Source organism: Varroa jacobsoni, unplaced genomic scaffold (assembly GCF_002532875.2).
Source record: "Varroa jacobsoni isolate VJ856 unplaced genomic scaffold, vjacob_1.0 scaffold_271, whole genome shotgun sequence".
NCBI lineage: Eukaryota > Metazoa > Arthropoda > Arachnida > Mesostigmata > Varroidae > Varroa > Varroa jacobsoni.
This window is the reverse complement of record NW_019213173.1, coordinates 174,365-196,797: the sequence shown is the minus strand read 5'-3', so window position 1 is coordinate 196,797 and position 22,433 is coordinate 174,365. Positions and strand designations below refer to the sequence as shown.

General features: G+C 40.0%; 2 long non-coding RNA genes across 2 annotated transcripts in view; one reads left to right on the top strand and one right to left on the bottom strand.

Annotated features, from left to right (window-relative positions):
- Nucleotides 1-22,433, bottom strand: part of LOC147753725 (uncharacterized) — a gene marked incomplete at its 3' end in the record, with an annotated part of 73,630 nt that overhangs the window by 8,454 nt on the left and 42,743 nt on the right. Inside the window, 1 exon segment of the long non-coding RNA XR_015310325.1 lies at nt 9,333-9,451. This is a non-coding gene — a long non-coding RNA (uncharacterized LOC147753725).
- On the top strand, nt 2,805-12,074 carry LOC111258862 (uncharacterized). The gene is made up of 3 exons (XR_002679241.2): nt 2,805-3,047; nt 6,631-6,728; nt 11,250-12,074. It is a non-coding gene; the product is annotated as an uncharacterized LOC111258862 (long non-coding RNA).

The window sequence follows — 22,433 nt, the reverse complement described above, 5'->3', positions numbered from 1 at the left end:
TCGTTTTACGTAGTCGAACCCCCTAATTGTACAAATCGAGACGCGTACAGTATTGATAATAACCAAAAAAAGGGATTAACTGATTTTTAGCAAATGTTTAGTAATACGGGTCAGTTCTAACACTGCCTGCCAGGTGCGGCTGCAAAGCAACCCTGTTCTGGAGGATGATCAGCTTTCAATATTAAATCAAACCTACTTCTGCTAAAATGGGCAATTATGTTTCTTTTTTGTCTTAAGTATCTCTAATAACCGACATCAAAACGGTTACGTCGGTTGCAATCTTAATATGGGACTCGCCGTGACAAGACGCACTGTAATTGAAATAATCCTTTCAGACGGAGTTTCATAGTGTTAAAGCAAAGGTCAGCTTGATCATCTAAATCGAATTCTATTTTTGTACAAAATTGAAGAAAAAAAAAGATAGATTGTGATTATTTTTGGCAGCTAAACCGGCGTGCTAAAAATACCACGAAGAAACATATACTAAAGAGAGATAGTTTTCGTGTCTGACAATGGAGAAAAGCGTTCTCGATGGCATACAGTATTCACAGACGGAGGACCTCGATTTAAAGTGTTATTACTATTAACGTCGGATGTACGTAACGTGTTTCGAATTAATACATACGTACATAAAGAATACGTGAAAAAGTCTATATTTGAAACCGACCGTATCCACGATTTGTCTTGTGCTGGGAGTTAGCAGTCTACAGCAATTTTTAAGTTAGGCCGTACTGGGCGTAAAATTCCTAACACTTTTACCACACAGAAGCAGGCCCATGGACTTGAATGGCCCAAGTGACGGAAAAGAAAAATAAATACTGTCGTCAGAAGCACCTAGCTAGACATCGCCTGATAAGCCGATAATCTAGTGAACCAGGCAGGGGCTCTGTAGAGGTCACGGTGAGATAAAAATATGAAGCGTTAATGAAACTTTTTGAACCTGTGTCTTCCCACTAACAGCCTATCCATCTAAATCGGCTCTTAATGATAGGGTTCTCTTTATGTGAGAGACACTTTACTGCGGAAATCATAGACAATTAGTCATGTTACAGCGACACGTGTACTGATATTCCTGTGGGCGCAAATCTTTTTTCTGCGTGTATGCTTCAACTATCACATTAGCACCGACGCGTGACTAGTAATATTGGTATAGAAGCCCATTCATTCAGGTCACGGACCTTCGATAGATTTTATTAATCGAATATCATGGCTAGACGAAAGATCTGTTCTACGCAGGAACAAATTATTAGGCACTCTAAAAATATACACTTTTTACCTAAGTAGTGAATCTTGTACTTCAAACACAAGGTAAACGTCGTGTTACTGAAAAGGGGCGATATGATGTGATAAGATGCTGTTATTTGTATTGTGCGATACATTCGTTCAAAAAACTAGAAAATTGCGTCTCCTTGTAGTACTACGATCGTAAGCACACAATCTATTGCTGTAACGGGGAAATTAAACATGATCATAGTTATTTAGATGATTTCCCTCAAACGGGCACCTATATTTCTGCGGTTCCTATCTTCCATATGATTTCCGCCTTACGTACATATCGTCTTCTATTGTAACACAAAACTGCCGTTAGCAACACGAACGGTCTCTTCCTTGCAACTCTGGTTATATTGTGTCACACGCTCTGATCCCAAACGGCATCTATAAACTGCTGCGAGTGATATTTCTGCTGAATGCACCGTTCCAAATAGTCAAAACCAATTACTCTGGATTTTAGCACCTGTGTCTGCCAGATGCCCACCCGTGACTTCTGTTTCGCTAAGTTTATGCGAATGCTTTTAAATTGACCTCCCTAGGACTAGTAATAGCCGGTCGCCGATAGGATACTGTAAAAATGTTGATGTTAACCAACTGCATGTACGGTCACTACGTGATCGCTTGTACTAACCTAAACGAAAGGCATTTGATGTATCAGAATATATGTCAGATGTACATACGAAGTACGCCATTTGTAGGCTGGTTTTGCGCAATTTATGCGAGCCACAATGCTTTCAGATGCGTTTGAGTTCCACGGCCCGTCAACGAAAGTCTTTCTCGCTCGAACATCTACTTTATTCTTCGGCATAGGATGATATTGATTATGTATTGTCGCCACGTAACAGAGACGATCGTGTTTACGATAGTTACAAAGGGTTTCTTCTTTAATAATACCCTATTATATTTGTCGGGCTGCCCACGCTTAATATAGCTGACTTGAATGAAGCACGATAACTGACACCCTGAGAGCTCCGTCAAAGTTGATTTCAGTTCTATAATGGAAAGCTTTACTTAACCCAGATACAACGATTCGTTACCGTATTGAACGGAATGGTGCACATTATATAAAATATATATATGCAATATTTTTCTTTTTAAAGCGGAGTTAATTCGAGCCATAAACTTCGAGGCCTTCGAAAACAATCTTATGGATCTTTTGTCGGTCAGTCAGTTCTACGTAAAGTAAAAACTCTACATGAGCAAATTAAGTTTATCGGCTTCAGAATTCGTGCCCGTTGGGCGTTCGTGTAGCTAATAGTTATTGAAGCTCTCCTAATTCAATGAAGATGACTACCCCAAACGTCATGAATAGGCTATGAAACCGCTATCGGACAATATCATGCATACATGCGTTATATGAGGTTCTGATGTAAAAATGAAAAGTCACCGTTCCTCTTGAATGCTTTTTTGCGAGTCATGTTCCATTTCTATATAGATAGATACGTATTTAAAAATGCGCGCGCCGAAAATATTCGAAGATTAAGCAAATTTAACACCAAGTTTGATTGTCGTTACTTCGAAGAGGTAAACACATGTTAGTTGAAGTAGTGTCCTTCATTACCGGCAATTTTCGTTTCTGTTTCTGCTAGCTTATGTATCTTGTCAAGTCAAAAAAAAACTCAGTGCTGGGAAGCAATCCATTCACTCACCGACTTCGGCCTCTATTCTGAAATATTGATCCTCCTAGCTATGCCACATTGACCAAAACAGCAAGTGATAATCAAGTGAGCGATGCTGGGGATTGTACGCGAGGTGAGAAAAGGTGCCCAGTAAAGGTCTGTTGACGCTGGCTGATTCATCGAAACAGTATGCGGTATAGCGTTATTATACAAACATATCCTTTTATCCTGCCTTACCCTTTACCAGTCTAAAACCTCTTAATTAGTTATGTCAATCTCGCAGCTTACACTAATAAGTTGACTTGCATAACAGCTTCCTCTAGTCCATCGCAGATGTTCGACAAGTTTTACAGTATACTACTTCTTTCTCACCCAACTGGGTGCAGAAGTGCAGCTTTTAACCATTGATATTTTTCCGTCGTATCAAAGTAAAAGAACCTAGCAATTCTGGCGTGCGTTCAAGGGTGTTGTAAAAGATAATTTTTTCGTCTTCGGTAGTTTTCGTCTTGTGTGGAGATGGCTTGCTTTTCTGTTGTGCAAGCACCGAAAACCATATTGCCAGGCGGTTTCTTATCTTTACTGGGTTTATGGAAAAACACTTTTTACTTCATGCAAACGAATGGCAACAGTCGTCCAGGTCACTCTTCTCGTGTCAACCGCGCCGTTCTGCTTAAGGGGTGCCTCCAGTTCGCTGCCGCTTGCTGTTCCTAAAAAGCCGTCTAAAATATGGTACGTCGTTCAAGTCAAAAGCCCTAGCTCTGAAACGACTAAACCAAAACTGGCAAATGGTAATACGTTTGTCGTCGACTTTGCAAACAATTATTTCTGTCTTCCTGTCAGCGCTTTTTTTTTTCGCATGAAAACAGTGAAGGAGACAAAATGTCAGATACGCATCTTTTCCAGTTCCATGACTATACGCACGAAATCACCACTCCTAACGATAATCGCTCAACGAAAGCAAGAGGATACACGTCCCTCAGGAAAAACAGAAATCATTCTGGGGCCCTAAGAAGTTTCAGCTAGACATGATCAATCGACCCGAGGCCTAGCGCCGTTCGTCGGCTCCAACGGCCGCAAACATTTACTCAACCTAATAAATAGATATTTTTGGACTTCACCAGGCTCGTACACCTCTAGGTTACGTTGTCAAGTTTGAATGAAGGACGCTGGTCTGATCTCGATCCGTTCTATTGTGGCGCAGTGTTCAAGATAACAGCAGCCGTTACAAAGATTGGTTTAGGAATTGAGGACTCCAGAATATTATAAGGGCATTAGGGAGCTGCGAGAGAAGGCGCACGTGCGGTGGCGAACGGTGCACAGTGTTCGAAGCGCCATTGTGACAACGGGACGATAACTACCAGGACGAGCTTCACGCGCACCCCTGATATTGTGTTTGATGGCGTATGGCATTTGGTACTAACTGTCGCGCAGTTTGACAGTAAGCATATGTATATATATGCATATGTTGAGTGTGTTTGATAATTTCAAATAAGTCGCACCACTAGCGGATGATATTTAATACATATTTACATCGGTTCTTTGGCTATCCGCGACTACTGATTGATTGTGTACCATCAGATAATAGGCATCAGGCAACGATATCGTTAAGAACTAAAAACAAACGCTCAACGACTACATTTCTCTTTCTCGAAGGCAAGAATCCTAATAGAATCCATCGAGAATTGCTTAAATACTGGCGCAGGAGGCCTTCCGCGAGACCACAAGGTGTTACTAATGCTATTACTTTAGCTTCTCAAACGAGTTGCTGTGATTACAAAAGCTTCTCGTCCACGGCGATAATATAGATACCTGTTGTTGAGCAAATTATTTTAAGAATACTGTAGACGGGTTCTCGTTTTGTCCTAGACCCAGTTCACGAAAACGCGATTTTTTTTATAGTTTTATTATGGTACTTCTAGGTGTTCTATATTGAGCCAATAAGGGGAAAACGATTGATGCTCTGTTTTGCTGAAAAGTTTCCGCGATCACAACAACTTGCTACCCCGTTTGAGGTTCCCTGTGGTCACTTGCTTTTTGTGGTCTTCAACCTGCCAGTGTTTGGTCTCTCGGTGCCCAACGCCCCCTTTTTCGCAGTATTCTTACTACTATTCGATCAATCCTATTAGGGCTCACACCCTCGAAAAAAATGGCGCGTTTATTTTCAGCACTAAACAATATACGTTCCGATTCATTACTTTCCCATGGAAGTCGATCCTGCAATTCCGGAATTTGTCCTGATTGGCTCTAAATTGATTTATTGGAAGCCAAAGATAACATGATTGGCAAATAAGAGGAATAAAGATATAAGCTTTATCCTTATTTAGTATGTCTACTGTGCTTTGGTTTGAATTATTGCCATAAACCAGCTCACTAAAAATGGTCAGCATAAACGGTTTACGCTAGCCCTTGAAAAATTAGCTGATTTTCTACTCGATTGAGAGATGTGCCGATTTTTTTGTTGTCGTGCTGTCGCAATAGCATTACTTTATAATAATAAAATAAATAAGAATAAGCTTAAAGTATCAGCTTTTAAGTGAGGACCTTACAAGATTTCTGTGGCAGGCCAGGTAGAGATTTACAAACTACTTGTAATATACAAGTTGGCGTCAAAGACGGTTCTTTGAACTTGCGGTCGATATCGCGCCAATCAATTTCGTTAAAAATATATAACCGTTTATAACTTGTAGACGATTATTAGCTCAATTTAAGATACTTGCAATTCTCGTAATTTACTTTAACTCACTATCGTTAGGTTTCTGAAGACGTCCATAGGCTGTTGATTGGGTTGTTGACCAACGCCACTCCAAGGGATACTTTCATTTCGCGGCTAATAAGATGTTGTTTCCACGTCTCATGTGGCCATTCTAATGCATCGCGACCTCAGTTTCTAGGGACTTGTTTGACGTCTCGCTAATAAAACTGAGGTAGGAGTGGTCGCTGTGTGCCACATAGCTGAACAGGATTCCTCTCGGGAACTGGAGCATTCGTCCTGAATTCCCAACACCCAACTGGTGTTTTGCTTGGCCTTGACGGTATATATATATATATATCATATATACATATGATATCGTAAAGGATTGAGGAATTATAAACCGTTGCTAAGAAAACTGCCAATAGTTAATTGCCTCCGGTAGCCATAAAAGCGTTTTATATTTTTAGCGTAAATAGATATTTTCAAGCATGCAAAATGTTTTCTTCTTCCAGTATGTTAAGTATGTAGGCCAAAAATGGAAAAATCGTTAGAGCTTCTTTGGGGACAGTAGACACGTGTATACGTACTAACTGTTACTGGCTCAAAAACGCAAGATAAAATAACTGCGGATGTACCTGGGAACGTGAGCCTACATAGCCTGCTAGTATGTAGATAAATACAATAGTAATACTACAAGTTAAATTCATTCACAGAGTTGACACATATCTAATAAGAAGGCACGTTTAATGAACTTCAAATCGCACTTACTCACTGAAATGGGTTTAGCATTCGACCCGACTGAAAAACTGCGTCAAGCCGGCGACAATTGACGCGTTGTCTTGTGTATGTCGGCGACGCGCAAACGAAATCTGGATCGGCAGTCCGAGCTACTCGATTAATAGAAACGTCAAATAGGATAATGCGTATCAAGTATAAATAAACTAAATTATCTATGTATTGTCTAAAATATCTATGTATGTAAAATGTACGCATTGTCAAAAGCACACCCGCATTACAAACCTCAAGCCCTAATCTGACCTACTTCAGGTGCCCGATGCCCATGCTCAGCGTCTCGTCGGTATCCACTGAAGCAACAGTTGCCGTGATCCGATTCTGCTATCTCGACAAACTGCACATGAAATAAGGTATCTGCAAAACACAGCGACTTAACTTGCGCGTGTATATGTACTACATATATATATGAACATGAATACCTTTCAAAATTCGAATAAATTAGAACAGTACGTTAACTTTAGATGAAGTTCTAAAATTCAGACAACTTAATACGATCCCCGTTGCAGTGGCAAACTTCTTTTTCTCGTTCTCCTTTCTACTCCGCCAATAAAAACTGTGGTTGTTTCTGCGCGCACGAAATATATAACACGGTTCCCATACATTTTGACAAATTGCACCAGAGTGATCATTCCGTTTTAAATATACCCGCATGTGTACGTACATGATTTGGTTCTTACCATGGCTCTTAATGCAAGTTCGTACTTAGTTTTTGTAGCCCTATTATCTAAAATTGATTTGTACCTTAGCACAGGCAGTATTGACCTACTTTAACGCTAAACCGTCGTTAGCGGTAGATTTGACGATTTGTCATTTTTTTAGTTGACAAATATAAAGGTTGTTACATTTTAACTTTAATTCTAATTGTAACAACGTCATTTGGTCGGGTATGATTGGAAGAGCAACGACGTTATATAATACTACTAAATGTGGGGAAAAATCCGTCAGCCTTTACCTTCTCACAAAATAGTCCAGGGAACTTCAAGTTTTAAGTCTAATTCCTATTCAGTGCTTCCGATCTTCCTTACAGCCACAGTCTAAAGGGCATTGCGACAGTCACAATATTTGCTTTACACAATACATTTGGCAAAATATACACCATGGCATATACACTATAGCTGAAAGGTACTGCCAAGTGGGTCTGCATTCATATTATAGCTTATGTCGTATGTATGACTATGATTGCTACACATTAGGCGTAACTTATGATGGACATCGAAATTTGCTAGCGAACTTCAAAGTATATGCATGGTTTTACTTACGTAGTTGCTACCGTACGAAATTGCAAGCAACTGGTCTATCACCATATCTTCCTTTTTAAATATAAAAAAGCTGACCGCTTAAATGTTCCGAGATTGCGCACACCCTTAGCGGAATGATAGGATCGTCAGCTATTGTGCTCTACCGTCGTCAGGCGTATTCTAATGCACATCTTTAGATATTGTTACAATATTATCACAGTAAAATCATTTATTCTGTAGTACTGCGGGTATCCAAAGAGGTCGATGAGGACAGATTGCGAAAATAACTAATGAACAGGTCAGTCCATACAAAATGATGTCAAAGGCTGGCTTTTCCTCCTCTATATTTCATCACCTTGCCTTATATACTCAGTAGAATACCATATGCGCAGACGGTCAGTCTCATCAAAGCCGATGTTCAGTATCCTATTAATAGCGATGTCAGCATAATGACAATGTTAAAAATCTTCAAAAAAAACTGAGTAAAACCACACCGTAAATTTAACTAAAACCTATTCGACTGGCGCCAGCTTTCCTAATAGTAAATAACACAAAAACCTGGAAATATGCTCCATTAGTAACGTAAGGAAAACGATTCGCAACTCAGTGTTCGACATCACCAGCGTTCCCGCCTTGAGACAAAATGGCCTGAAGGGCCAATAGGCCAAGAGGATCTTTTCATCACTAGCAAAAATGGTGGTATATTTATGTGTCATTAATGCAAGCCAGTCAACGTGGGCGGAGGTTCGAAATGTCCCTAAGAGAAGTTTATCGGAGCTCTGCCTAACTCATAGATAACTTAGACTTGTTTTGCGTAAACAATCAACGTAATTTCAATTGGACCACTGAAACCCTAGCTGGAAAAGTATATGTATCTACCGGGTTGTTACTTATCTTCACGTCGAAAGTAGACTTGGCCTGACAAAAGTGAAGTAAGGTTGTGAATCGATTTTTTCAGCATATCCTGTTTGATTTCCGCGGCTATGTGAGGCACCCTTTCACATTTGCTATGCACACAATCTTCGTGCTGAGTAAAACAACACCTTAACTGTGTGTTAATTAGAAACTACTCCAGGTTGTTGATCAGGTCACAACTCCCATGTGAAAACATTGTACGGATCATTGGAGCGGTTATATCAAAGTGTTTATACCTAGATACGAAATGTATAACCTGCATTCCCAATGACGAAGTTTAGCCCGGTTCACGTTTCATACGACCCCATTTTTATTGACAACGATGGTAAAGCTTTTGAAGTGCTGATGATGGATATTTGCTTAGACGGCTGAACGAAGCGGCGTAATATAGCGCCCTCTAGCGATTGTTATCCTCAAATGAAATCATGTGTCCACCAATACACGTTTGTACAAAGCCAGCGATTACGTCGATAGTAGAAGTTCGGGGCACCTTTTTCTCTTATAGATGCATTACTATGGTTGTGTACGTTGTACATCGACGCCTCGAAGCTTAAGTATAAAAAAGAAGATGTACTTTTCTTGTTTTAGGCCTGCTGGCGTGGCTGAATAACCAGCTCAAGTTCTAAAGCTAGCACATATGCGAGCCATGTAAAGCACGTTAGAAGTAACATAAATATATGTTTTATAAGCAGAGTATTGTGCACATTTTGGTGGTAAGACATTTATGCATGACAGAGACTTCCAATAGTCATATTCCTACTATTAACTGCTGCTTAAAATGATTGGTCATTTTCTCCTCACCGAACAAATGCCGCACGTTTCATGACGAAACCTGATGGCTGGCTCTACGCATAGTGTTGCAGTTGTTGTACGTCGCGATTGTGTTGGATGCACCAGCTGGTTATCATTTGGATAAGGACCTGTGAAAATGATGATATGTAGACCACCAGTAAGAAAATTAAAAGAAAGGACAACGCAAGGAAATAAGGTTCTAAACAATTTGGTCCGACCGATAGAGGAAATTTCTCACAACGACGAAATCTGTCAACTTGAAACGGCTTAACTGAGTATTTTTATTATAAATACATGTTGTCCCGAATCGCACCGACGTTTGACATAGATATAAAGAGCAACATTTTCGACATCTTAATAGCAAGCACGGATTCTAGGCCAATTGGCGCGTCTTTCACTCATTCTTGATTTCAACATTTAACGCTTTCGCCATTAATCAATGTTTCACCTTGGATAAAGTAACGCTAATTTCAAAAATGACAATAGCACACTAGAATTTTTTTTAAAAAAAACACATACACACAGCAATAGACGGGGCCAACTAAGCTGCTTAAAAAGTACGACGCAGAGTATCGTGGCTGGCTGGAACATAAATTATAAAAAGCTTGTTGCGATTTTCATCCCAATAGAAAAGAGTGCTACTTGAACGACAAGCAAATCGATATAAAAAGCGACAAACTGAATCAGCGCTCCTACTTTTTTTCTCTAAGGACGCTAAGAGGGGCATGAACGAAACACTACAACTCATTTAGTGACAATGACGATGCATCAAGGCAGGATCTCTAGATTAGGACAAAATTACAAAGAATAACAGCATTTTCTAATGTGCATTAGCCCAGCCGATCGCCAGCCTCTTGGGTTATGGGAAATCGATCTGGACCTGAGTGAGACAAGTCTTAGCTTTTCACGGTTGCAACCCACTTTCAATGGACTCTGCTCAACCATATGGACCGTTACTATCACTAATTCACCACGGCTTTAGATTTCGGGTAGATCCACAGCGGTTTCCACCGTTGGGGCCCAACCATATCGGTTCGATATCGCCAGCCAGCATTCGCTCCACAGACCCTCGCCAAGACGATCTCACAGAATCAGATTTACAACAGGCACAAATACTTCAATATGGCTCAATCAGAGATGTGATTAGCGACATCAGAATCGAACGAGCCTATCGAATGGCGATAGAGAAGGCCCTTAGGCATAATCTACGAAGCTATAGTCCCGAAATACCTGAATGCGCCGTATGCCTTTTGAACTGTGCCCGTTGTCGTTGGTAACTAAGTAACGAGAATGCTAAATGGTGGTCGATGGGGCAAAAATACATATAAAAAATAGCACACGAACGACTCGCAAGCTCATAGCACAAAATTTTGTTTCATGTGTTTTGAGAACGTAATGCTGGTTGGTTACGTATCAACATATCACACTTTAAATTAACTCATGATCCACCTCTAATCCTAGGTGCTCAACAGCAAAATTTGAGTTTATAATAAAATTAAGGTCGAAGTAATAACTTCTTATAGACTTGTAGTCTTATAAACTAATCAGTAAATCTTGTCAGATGGTCTGCACGCAGTCCTTATCACTATCTCATCACAACTACTGCCCCCTGAAATATGCTCAGTCGATTGCAAAACGAATCACAATATGGCGATCAGCTGAGCTCCGTCATGCCATTACCTCTCATCGCTTCTATGCTAAAACGCACACCATCCACTTTAGCAAAGCTCAATTTTGCTCCCGTTTCTTTTCCGGTACTCCAGAGGTGATGTCGGCTTTGGAGATTCTAGCGCCTAGTATTCGCTTAGATCTTCCGCGGGCAGCGACGCATGAAAAATCTCGTATTTTTCGATCACTTGAGATGATGCGTTTCTAACACCATATCACTCGAACTAGTCAGGTAATCTATATTGTTTTTTTTTTCAGTATCATTAAGTGGGTATCAGTCATCGACAATTTATACAACGGCACAACATATGTATGCATGTTGAGTTGATATACATACGGGTGACCGTCATAATAGAAGGCATTTGCTAACGGCAAGAGTACAGGTCAAGGACGAAGGTCAATTAAAAGCCACACCGCAGTTGATTGGAACAAACTATCTGGCTCCATTCTTTTCATCTCTGGTAAGCAAAAGTAAAAAGCAAGTTTCTTCTGCGATCGATAGTTGCGTCTTTTTTGCTGAAAAATGTAGTGGATAATGGTTTCGGTTGCTGAACGCATATACTATCATTAAATCTAACGTAAAAATCTTAATATTGTCTGCACGCCTCTGCGTTAAAGAAGGGGACTCACTGGTTTTTATCTGTAAAGCGATGAAGCGTTTATCAGTTGAGTTGGCTTTAGGCATGCAGATTACACCTTGCTAATTTTACAATTTACCGGCAGGCGCCAAACGAATGGCTGGTCCCAGTTGGCTCAAAAAAACACCGAAAATAACGAAATAGCTTGACGTATGTTACAGAAACATTTGCTAGCAAAAAGCTAAAAGAGCATTAATAAAACCTAATAATAGAGCTGACAAAATAATAAAAATTCGATAGGTATGTTTTGAGCATCAAAGACTGCATCAAGGAAAGTAGTCTGGCAGGGCCACACTCATACCTCATACACAATCTAGCACTGTCAACCGATGACGCTTGACGCAATAGATGACGCTTCCTGCCTTTAGCCGACGGCAGGCCACATAAAGTTGAAGGGTGTTTTCAATGTCAACAAATCCTGCCGTTTACCCAATCAACATTTATCAGACACTGAAGTGACTCTTACACATACGCGCTTACACCTCGTTTGCGCCTTCAGCACCACGATTCGTCCCTTTTCCGCCTTTTCTACAATTAGCTATATATCAATCATGTTTATATAGAACTAGAGAGCATGGCTAATTCAGCCTTTCTCACGCAAGTGCCTGAATGACGATAACTTAAACTAAAGGTTTTTGGTGTTTTCATACAATTCGACAAGTTCGCTTTGGTTGCCTCAGTATGCCACAATTTAACCCCTTATGTAGCGCTCGCGCTGGTTGACGTTGACTGTAAGAACTGCGAAGCTGAAGTTTCTTGACAGAGTTCAAATCTCAGTCGGTTGCATCGCGGCTGCGTACGTAAACAAATAGTTCATCGTCGGTTCACTGCTTTACATAATAGTGTCATTAGTGCCCCCTTCGGGTCCTTGCCCCTCGAGCAAAGGGTAAACAAGCAGAAGGCTGAGCCTGACTCTCCCATATTGAGAAAACTCAAGCCATGCTCAACGTTGTGGCAGTAAGTAGATCATATTGGCCTTGAGAGGCAACAGTCGTTACATCGTGATGGAGTGCTATCGATGTTGACGATGCAGAAACTATCGCAATTGATTTTTCATTCAAGTCTGTAGATAACCGGATAGCAAGGCCGGGCATGCTAATGAATTATGCCTTGTGACTGTGCCACTGACATGCGCACACGTACGAGATCATGGAGTATCGGCGAAACAGATAAAAAAATTTACTGACGTGCGGAAGTGTTCATCTATATACGTGCTCTGATGCTTTTAAGAGATTTTTTTAAGTGCAATAAATCTCACCGTCGGAGAAATGTCTAACAGCAGAGCCGTCTCAGCATCGTTCAGTTAGGCGAACTCAGGCAAGAAATACATGCCCCAGTGAAAATACAGTGGCAATGTGCTTAGCTATTACAACATAAAGCTAAGAAAAGAAACATATTGATGTGCAAAACAGAGAGAGAGAGAGAGAGAGGGGGGGGGGGAGAGACGACATTTTCGTCGTCTTTTTGAATTTTTTGTGAAAGTGGAACGCCACCAAGTTGACACCGTAAGAAGAACGCAGATGTTGAGAACTTACAATAAATGTACGCCACGTGATGCACGTGTTGATATACGACGATGCGTGCTTAGTTCACGCGTGGGTTGCGCCATTTGGGGACCCTACTGCAGAGCTGAATTTATTCATTAGTACATCAGGCAGGCTTGTATACGCATGCAAAAAGGAAAGCCGACCCGCCACCGGAACACGGGAGTGCTCGACCCATTATCCGTTGTACCAGATGTACTTAAAAGAAAGGAAATAATGGAGATATTAGTAGACTCTTTTACTATCTGTGGCTTATGCGTTGTAGTAATAAGCCTTTTTTTTTTATTTTATAAAAATAGACACAACAATATGGCATGGATGTCAATCAATATTTCAGAATCCTCGGTCGACAATCGACCAAAAAAATAGAAAAAACGATCGACGTTAATAAATTAAATGATATTCTATATTTCTATAAATGCTCAATTGATTTTATGTACAATTAAATTTGTTGCACTAAAAACTAAATAATAACTATTGGTGGATAGAAAGAAACGTTCAGTCTGTTGATTAGTTCAGAGAAAGGGTGGCACCGTTCAGGATGTCGGCACGGCGAATCCGATGTCTGACTGAGTCTAAAAGTACTAAGGATTAGGAACCGCTGGAGCGGGCCCTGTGACTTCGATACGTCTCATAAAAATGAAGAGCGAATCCGTAGCCTGATAGTTGTAGTAAGTTTTTTTTTGCATTTAATAGCCACTGCTGAGTGTTTGATTTGTGTAAGTGGATATAACTTGTTTACAAGCTGTACTCTCAATATATATATATATTGAAGTAGAATTTACAATGGTCGCCTGTTTTGTTGATTTGCTATACCTCGCAGCTTTAGATGAATCAATCTTTGCATCGTGACACTGGCCTGTATGGCATGTGGTATGTTCCTAACAGTATAACTCGGTTCGCGAGTCATTTTACGTCATTATCGTATCAACTAGAACAAGAAGAAAGCGATTCCTCGCTTTGATAGGAGTAAAGAAAGTTCTGTTTCGTAATAGATTCCCCGTCCTGCCATCTAAATAGGAACACACACACTTGAGAGCTTTCTTTGCTTCTCACAAGATCATGATTTTTTTGCAATGGCTTATAAAAGAAATAGTCCGATGATTACTAGCGGCTGATTTCATCAAAGAAACACCATGTTGTTGAATAATTTACCCTCCAAACGGCATGCTGTCCTCTTTCCCTTTTGCTTAATCTAATTCTAATCCCGCCTACTTGCTATTAGTTAAAACCATGTATGTTTACATGTGGCTAACATGGGCATACGTTTTTTCAAGACTGAGTTTCCTGCTCATATCAGCGAGGCGTCATCTTCCCTAGCATATTATTAGTGTAACTATTAGTAACGGCTAGAGGTCACGTACATGCAAATGCTTTTTGCACCCCGTTTGCCATTGTAATTTAACTGTTAACTGCTACTTCCTTGTTTTTAAAAGTATTGAAATATTCATGTTCAGCTACCTTCCCACATTAAGCTTTACCTTCCTGGACCAAATAGCCTGTACAAGACAGACCGGAGACGTTTTCCAATGAAAATAAGTGTGCCTCGACGATAGAAAAACGTTGTTCCAGCAGAGAATAAGAGTCAATCAGGCCATGGTACTTCTCAAAGGAACCGAAACTTACTTCGAGTAGTGGGCAACTTTGCGTTGCTGCATACTGAGATCGTACGCATTCGAGTTAGTTTTAATAAGTAAGACCGAGGCATATATTGAGTTAAGCTTCGCTAGGTGTGCCTGTCGATGGGCGGGCTTGATCTGGGTTTTTTGTCTAGCTCGGTCGGATCAGCTTCCCGTAAATGAACCAACGATGTGATCACCTACTGAGCTTAGGAAACACATGAGACTGTTTAGGTTTAAAACTGGGAGTAGATACACATCGATCAATGCTAGGGGCCGGCCTTTGAGAGACTGCTTAACGGCACTAAGGCCATACAACCCAAAACATTTATCTAGACCCATCCGCTACCATGTGATTCAGTTCATGTGTGAGTTTGCGCTTATTGGGTGAAGCTTCTTCAATTTGCATTTGATCTGCTATTAGGTGAATGTATTAATGCCTCGGACATCAGAGCCTTCATATAAAGATCATGCAATACTTTCAAATGCTCTCTACCCGACCAGCAGCTGCTCTGAAAAATAGTCAGGACTAGCCATAAAACATCATTTAATTGACTGGAATGAGTTATCTTGACCATCCGTTTGGGGTGTGCGATTGTTAATCCTAAATCAAGACTCCAACGGTGTGTTAATGGTGTTCCACGGAAAGATCCAGTTGACCTGGGCAATCAAAACTGCCATTAATCTTTACTTAAGCCAATCGAAAAATAAGTCGTCTGTGGCGACGGCGATAAAGATGCTTGTAACTTCACAAAGTTCCTTAAGCTCAAAAAAGATGAGGGCTCGTTGAGTCAGCTCAACGTCATTTACTAACTAAACGAACAACTTCAATAAATAATGAACCGCTTTTAATAGATGGTAATTAGATGAAATAAATCTTCAGAAAACATCAGTGGACATGCTGTTGAAAATAAGGTGCTCGGTAACAAATATGAAATCACTTACTATTAGAATTATTGTTAGAAACTATAATCATAGCCGATTTACGACAGGGCGTGTTATTATCTCAACTCATGACATGTCTTTTTCTGAGATAAAAATGCCACCTCATGGGGAACTACGTGTATAATAGCTGCCTAGATATGGAATCGAGCGCACGCAGGGTTAGCTGGTAGAAGCTTTGTAGCACCTTAGACCAAGATTAGGCCAAGTTTCTCGTCTACATTGTTCAACTTAGATTATACGGCACGTATGGTTAGATAGCGGACGTAAGTTACAATTGAATAGAGCTAAAAAAGAGTTCATTTAGACGGTGTATATATATATTCATACTTCAGAGTCATTGTATCATTTTAACAGGTCTTAAGATAAAAGACAATCAAATAGAAAAATGTAAGTTTTTCTCTAGGTGTATGTTGTGATAAAATGATCTTAAGAACAGCATGTTCGCTTGATTGGAATAATTATACGAATCAGGTTCGGTATGAAGTCTAAAACAGAACTAGTCAAGTTCCATTCTAAAATTATATCTAACTTTGAGTATGTACAGGTTGTGATGACACCATCTAGATAACAATGACTGATGGAAAATTTGCGTGTTCTGGAAAATATTATACTTATCTGTGTATCGTAAGTGTATGTAACTTTCGGCGTAAGTGTATGTATATACACTTACGCCGAAACATACATGATAATCTGATGTTTTGAGTGTGAAATTTCATCCCATGACCGTGTCGCGAGCGGACAAATGCTGTGTCAAGGTTATTTTTTGGAGCTCCTTCAAAAACAGAGCTCAACAGTTGACGTTGCGGATAGCATCTATGCGTAACTGGGCTTTTAGACTACTCCAGATGGCAATGAATTTCATGTGACTGCAGTGGTTCACTATAGGTAACACCTGCAAAAGTTACTTTTATTTGTTTTTAGAGGTACCAACCAGATATTCCGCCAACAATTTGAATTAAACTTTCAGCTTTACAGATTGCTTTGCTTGCGCACTTAAAAGCTGTTCATTTGTTGATGCTTATCTATGGACGGTTGTAGTCATTGATATAGAACAGGCTGTTTTACATGTGGTTAAGAAAGGGGACACATTACCCCCGATGCATTAATAAGTTACAGAATATATTAAGCTACAAATCCATTTCGAACAAGATGCAACACTAGCCTTTCCCTCTACTGAATTCAATCGGTGAGTATATCATGCTATGTTAAAATGATCTGCCAGTATGCTATACTTTGCCAACGTCTGTGGACAAGAATAATTATATTATATGAATAAAAAAATATAGAATAATAGATTTGTTATTTCTTCTAAAAATTACATGTATATACTAAGGAAATAAGGTGCGCATCTGGGTTAAATTGCACATTGGTGAAATTTAGGTTAGTTTCATACACATAAAATAAATTGACTCTCTCAAAATCCGAAATTTGTGACGTGGATAACAACTCTTTTGATATCAAATTATATTAGTACCTTTCAAGTTGGCTAATCTGTCAATCAGACGTTCGATCAATGTAACTATGCTTAGCACAGACAAAAGTATTTATCATATATGCAATTGTATACTCGCATATTAAGTATGGAGCTGATGGATTTATCGTCGATTAAAAAATTCAAGTCATGGTCAACAATAAACAACTGTGATTGTAAGTTGAACGGTTACTGAGTAAATTGCCCCCTGAACCTGTACATCTCCCATTCCATCATAATACGAACAGAGGGCCGCTCAGGCTTAAACATATACAATAGATCCTGCGTTGGGCTGTTTCAGAAAACGCTAGTTTCATCTCCATGTTGTATCCTCTTAGAGTCCACTGTGCAATTCTCGAAATCATTTCCTCCTAAGCAGACCGTCGACTGATCCTAGTTTGATCCTGGTAAAACCGCAGGACGCCTCAGCTATCGGCAAATCGTATGGCTGTAAATAATGCCGTTGCCAAGGCTTCCTTGACATCCCTTTACCAAGAAGAGCTCGAATATGAAACGATTTAATTATGTACATATAGAGACCGCGTCGTTAGACCACCATGAGAAAAATTAGATTACGAAGGTTTTTTCGAGGCAAATACATGAGAGAGCTGAACAGATATTCTCGATTTTCGATCTATCTCTAACTGAGCATCCATGCCTATCTAGTCGCTTGCTTTATCACCACTGCAGGCATCGCCATTTGCATTACAAAGCATATACATTTATTTAGCTTGGCCTAAACATATTTCTTGTAGTATGTTATATATAAGGAGCCTGTTATGCACAAAGATGTATATGTATTTCCGAGTTCGAATGAGCGATGGCTAGTTTAGCCCGTCGTAAACCCTTGGCTAGCCCGTTTTTCTAGATTAATCTCACAATGAAACTAGTTAAATAAACGAGCTATTTTACAAAATCGTATCTCAAGGATAACGGTAAAAACAAGTACAAAGCTGGCTAATATACCCCAGCGAGAAAGAAGAGAGCCCTCGCTTATCTAGACGACTAAGCGTTTAACGATGCCTCTGCTCACGCTCCAATTCCACAACCGAAGCGCCACAGCAAAGGCCTTAATTTTAATGGCTTGTACATAGAAAGTGTCCAAGGCAGCTTTAGGACGCCGCTTTGCTGTTCGAGAAATAGCAAGGTCGTCAAAAACCCTCCAAGATCGATGAATATGACAATAAAATAACCCATCGAATTTCGTTTTTGCAAGCTGATAGGTTCTTTTTTTATTTATCGTAGTTGTGTTTTTGGGGAGACAGAACGAAAGACTGAAAAATTGACGTTGACCAGGCATAACTGCATTAGTACTAACTGTTTTTGTTTGGAATCTTTGCCGCGTGTTCGTCTGCTCGCCGCCACGCACGCTCACTAAGCACCTTGAGATTAATTTAGCACTCTTACTATTGTCATCAACGTGAATGAATGGACAATTCTTTTCGTGTTTTTCAGTTTTAGAATCGAAGCTATAAATAATATATTAAATTGACGTTTGGGTTTTCAATGCCATTGGGCAAAAGTGGACGAAGTAAAGGTTTGGCATCCTTTACTTCGCCTAGACGTAACGCATCTAATAATGATATAAATACTGAGAAAGTTTTAATCCTCTATTAAATATACTTCGTTCAAAAAAAAATATTGCTTAGATATTAAAATAATCAGCTTAAAGTTACTTTTTAAATCTATTGATAATTGTCGATACACTGATGTACTTCTGCTGTATCTGGATGTAGGCATATCGAAACTAGCAAATGGTCAAATTAGGGACGAACAGGAGAGCTAAGTGGTCCTGATAATCTTTGATTTCCTCTCTACTCTTCTCAAGATTCTGATTACTTTGCGCATGATGAAGAAAGAAGGGCCGTCACAGACGCACGCAAAATTGCAGGATCAAACACGACCAACCGAATAGGCGTCTTCAAATAGCGGCTTTCACAATTCATTCATTTCGTAAGCCATATTGACATTTTATTCCGTACGAATATGTATCACAAATGCAAACTGGTACTTATGCAATAAAGAAACCCTTTAGTCCAAATTCTAACCAGGCCGTTGATTTATTTGTCTGTTTCCCTACGGAAAAAAAAGGTATGTTCTGTACCTTTTTGAAAATCGACGGTGGCCACAGTGATCCTTAACGACTAGGAAAATCTCAATTGAATCCAAGAGAACCGGTTATCTTTAATAATCTATTAGTAACTAGGTAGACCCTCTAATTTTTCTAAATTAACAATCTAAGGCAAAAAATATAAGCTGCTATTTCCTATAAACCTGGAATGGATCTAAATTATATAACATTTTAATGAACCATAGCACAACAGTAAACTGCTGCCTTTCCATAAATATATACGTGTGTCACAGGCGTTAATTACAGCAACGTAAAAAATTTCCCACAATTCATTAACAACATTTTTCCTCACGCCCGTTTCGACAAAATCAAAAATAAAATTTACTTCATAATAGTTATTGTACGTTTGCACAGGCTAATCCTATGCAGGTTTTTCACCTGCCTTTTCTCTTCTGAAGCCTCTCTTCTGAAGCCTCTCTCTTCTCGCCTTCTGAAGCTATAAATACCCCCATCGCCGACAGAGGTCTAGACTTTCACTCAGTACGTAGTTTAATGAACCAAATGATAAATAATAATAAAAAAAATAGTAAATAATAGGAGCCTTCAGTTGTGTCTTGTTTCTTGAATTGGATGACGAGATCATCCTTCCGCATCATTACGACACTGCGCGCTAACGAAACGGATTTTATAACCGGAATATTTTCCAACAATTAACTCATGGGGTTTTACACGGATGGAAAGGGCAGCTCAGTTTCACTGAAGAAGAATGGGTGATAGATGGTGAGGAAAAGATCAAAACGAAGTTGGTGAACAGCTTTCGGGTATTGATTGAAAGGAAAGTTCACCTGCTCAGATTGCTCTAAACAGCTCGACCAAAAAGAAACTCTCTATAGAAAAGAGTATTGCGCTTTCGAAGATTTGAGAGGGGAAAATTAACCATCGAAGTATTCTTATTAGAAGGCCTATCTTTTTTCCCACGTCAAATTGGATGATGCATGTCTGTTCATCTTGCAACGCTGGCCGTTTGTCGAAACGAATCCTATCAACAAATGCAGTTAACAGATAGCTGTGTCGTTATTTGTACGTGTAAGGACGTCTTTTGAGATAGCTAGTATTGGCGCGGGATGCTATAATAGCATGTTTCCGCTACGTACCCATCGAATTTTACAACCAATGTTTTCTTTGTTTGCATGTAGATCTGGTGAAAGCTCTAGGTGAACGACTAGGTCACGCGATCGGCGCTGGTGCTAAGTTCCAAAGTTTTCTAAACTGGAAAAAATTTTAAATAAAATAGGGTAAATTCATATGGAGCTATGAATACGGAAATGGCTAAATTTATCCGTCATTCGTCAGCACAAACATGGATAGAATGTATACTATGCTCTAAAAAAAAAAAAACATTGATATTATTGGGCATGTGTGTTCTTTTGGCAAAATATCTTCCACAAGCAATTTAGAACTGCGCATCTGCGCAAATACCGTTCACCTTGTTAATATATCACATACGGCAGTAAACAAAAATAGAGGCAACATTAGGATAAGTATGACAAGAAATATTTATTTTGTTCGCAAAAGCCTGGGTACAGAATTTAAGTGAGTGAATGCTCAGCTGGGTGGCTCCGTTTTCGCAGCGGAAATTGTCCACAAAAAGCCCAATTATGATACCCGTCGCGTTGCGGTTTGACGTCAACTCTTTGGGTTCACTTTTTCCTCTTCCAGGACCCAAACGACTGTTCCGTAAAGGACCGAGAGATATATATGTAGATAATGTATAAGAACAAACATACATCAAGCATCTTTTCACTGGCTGCGAAGGTCCGCGAGTTGCAACGATCGCTGATAGTACTCTACCCAGTGGCATTGCGCCAAGAAGATAGCGAATGCCAAGCTGTATCATCAGCTACAAAACGCAGTTCAAGCTGAGTAGAAGGGACTCAGTTCTCACTAATTTAATCGAAAAGCATCCGCTCGTCACCCGGAAGACCTTCAGTCAGTCTGTCTCCGATTCGGTGTGTGAAAGCGGCGTCGTCAATGCACAGTTGCATAACTGTAAATATTCATCTGACTCTGAATGATGGAATCTCAGAAAAGCAATGTCTGCTTGACAGGCGATATGTTTCGTATCTCTGCCGGAACTTTTTGTAGCGTCCGGGATAAAGAAAGCTCTGCTGCGGAAAGCTGCAGAACTGCGTTGCGAGCGACTTCTCGGCCAGGACGTCGAATATGCAACAATATCATGAACTTTTGTGTCTGTCACAGCTAGCACGGTCTGTCACGGATCCTACCCGACTCACCACAAACATGGCATATTTACGACATTGGGCTATGCTATGACGGGCTATATGACGGAACAGTGTTAAACACTGGGGCGCTTCTCAACCCATTTTAATGAAATTTTGCATGGCTAGCATGTAATGGGTAAAACTGTTTTTAGAAATACAATTATGTAGAAATGAAAGGATTAAATAGACGGAGCAGATGCCCCCTAACGACTGTGGGGATAGGAACAGCATGTACGACAACCTGAACCCACTAATTGATCAACCAGCTGAAAAATATGCCCCACCTAAACGAAAGTACGCTCGTATATTAACTAATATATTGATCGGAGTTACGGCATCTATCAGTAAAAAATAATGTAAGAAACATCACATTGCGCACCTATGGAAAGAAGTTACTAAGCGGCCAAAAAGAACAACGAATAATCAAAGAGCACAGCGTTTTGCAAGGCAGTGAACTGTTCAAAAGCTAGTCACAATTAATCACATTTGTGAAAAGATAACCGTGCAGGATGCACTGGGCTCTATTTGCACCCCAGGCACGTCAGATTAACGGTAGATAATAGCGAAAAAGTGTAAAAAGTCTTAAGAATCTTTTTGAATTCATATATCCATCGAACGACACAATCAAGTAGATCCTATACCGCTTACTGCTTCCTGAAGGTCCCTCCAATCTATTGCCTATGATGGGGATGGCGTTCCACCAATAATTATCAAGCACCTGAAGAATCTAGCAGCCCAAAGGCAAGCAAACTGTCAAAATCCATTATCTACAGGCCAACTCACAACAGTAGCGAAATAAGTCAAAGGTTTTTCAACGACCGGACCGGGTTTCTATGTCAGACTCAATGGGAAATACCCAGACACTGCCAGAG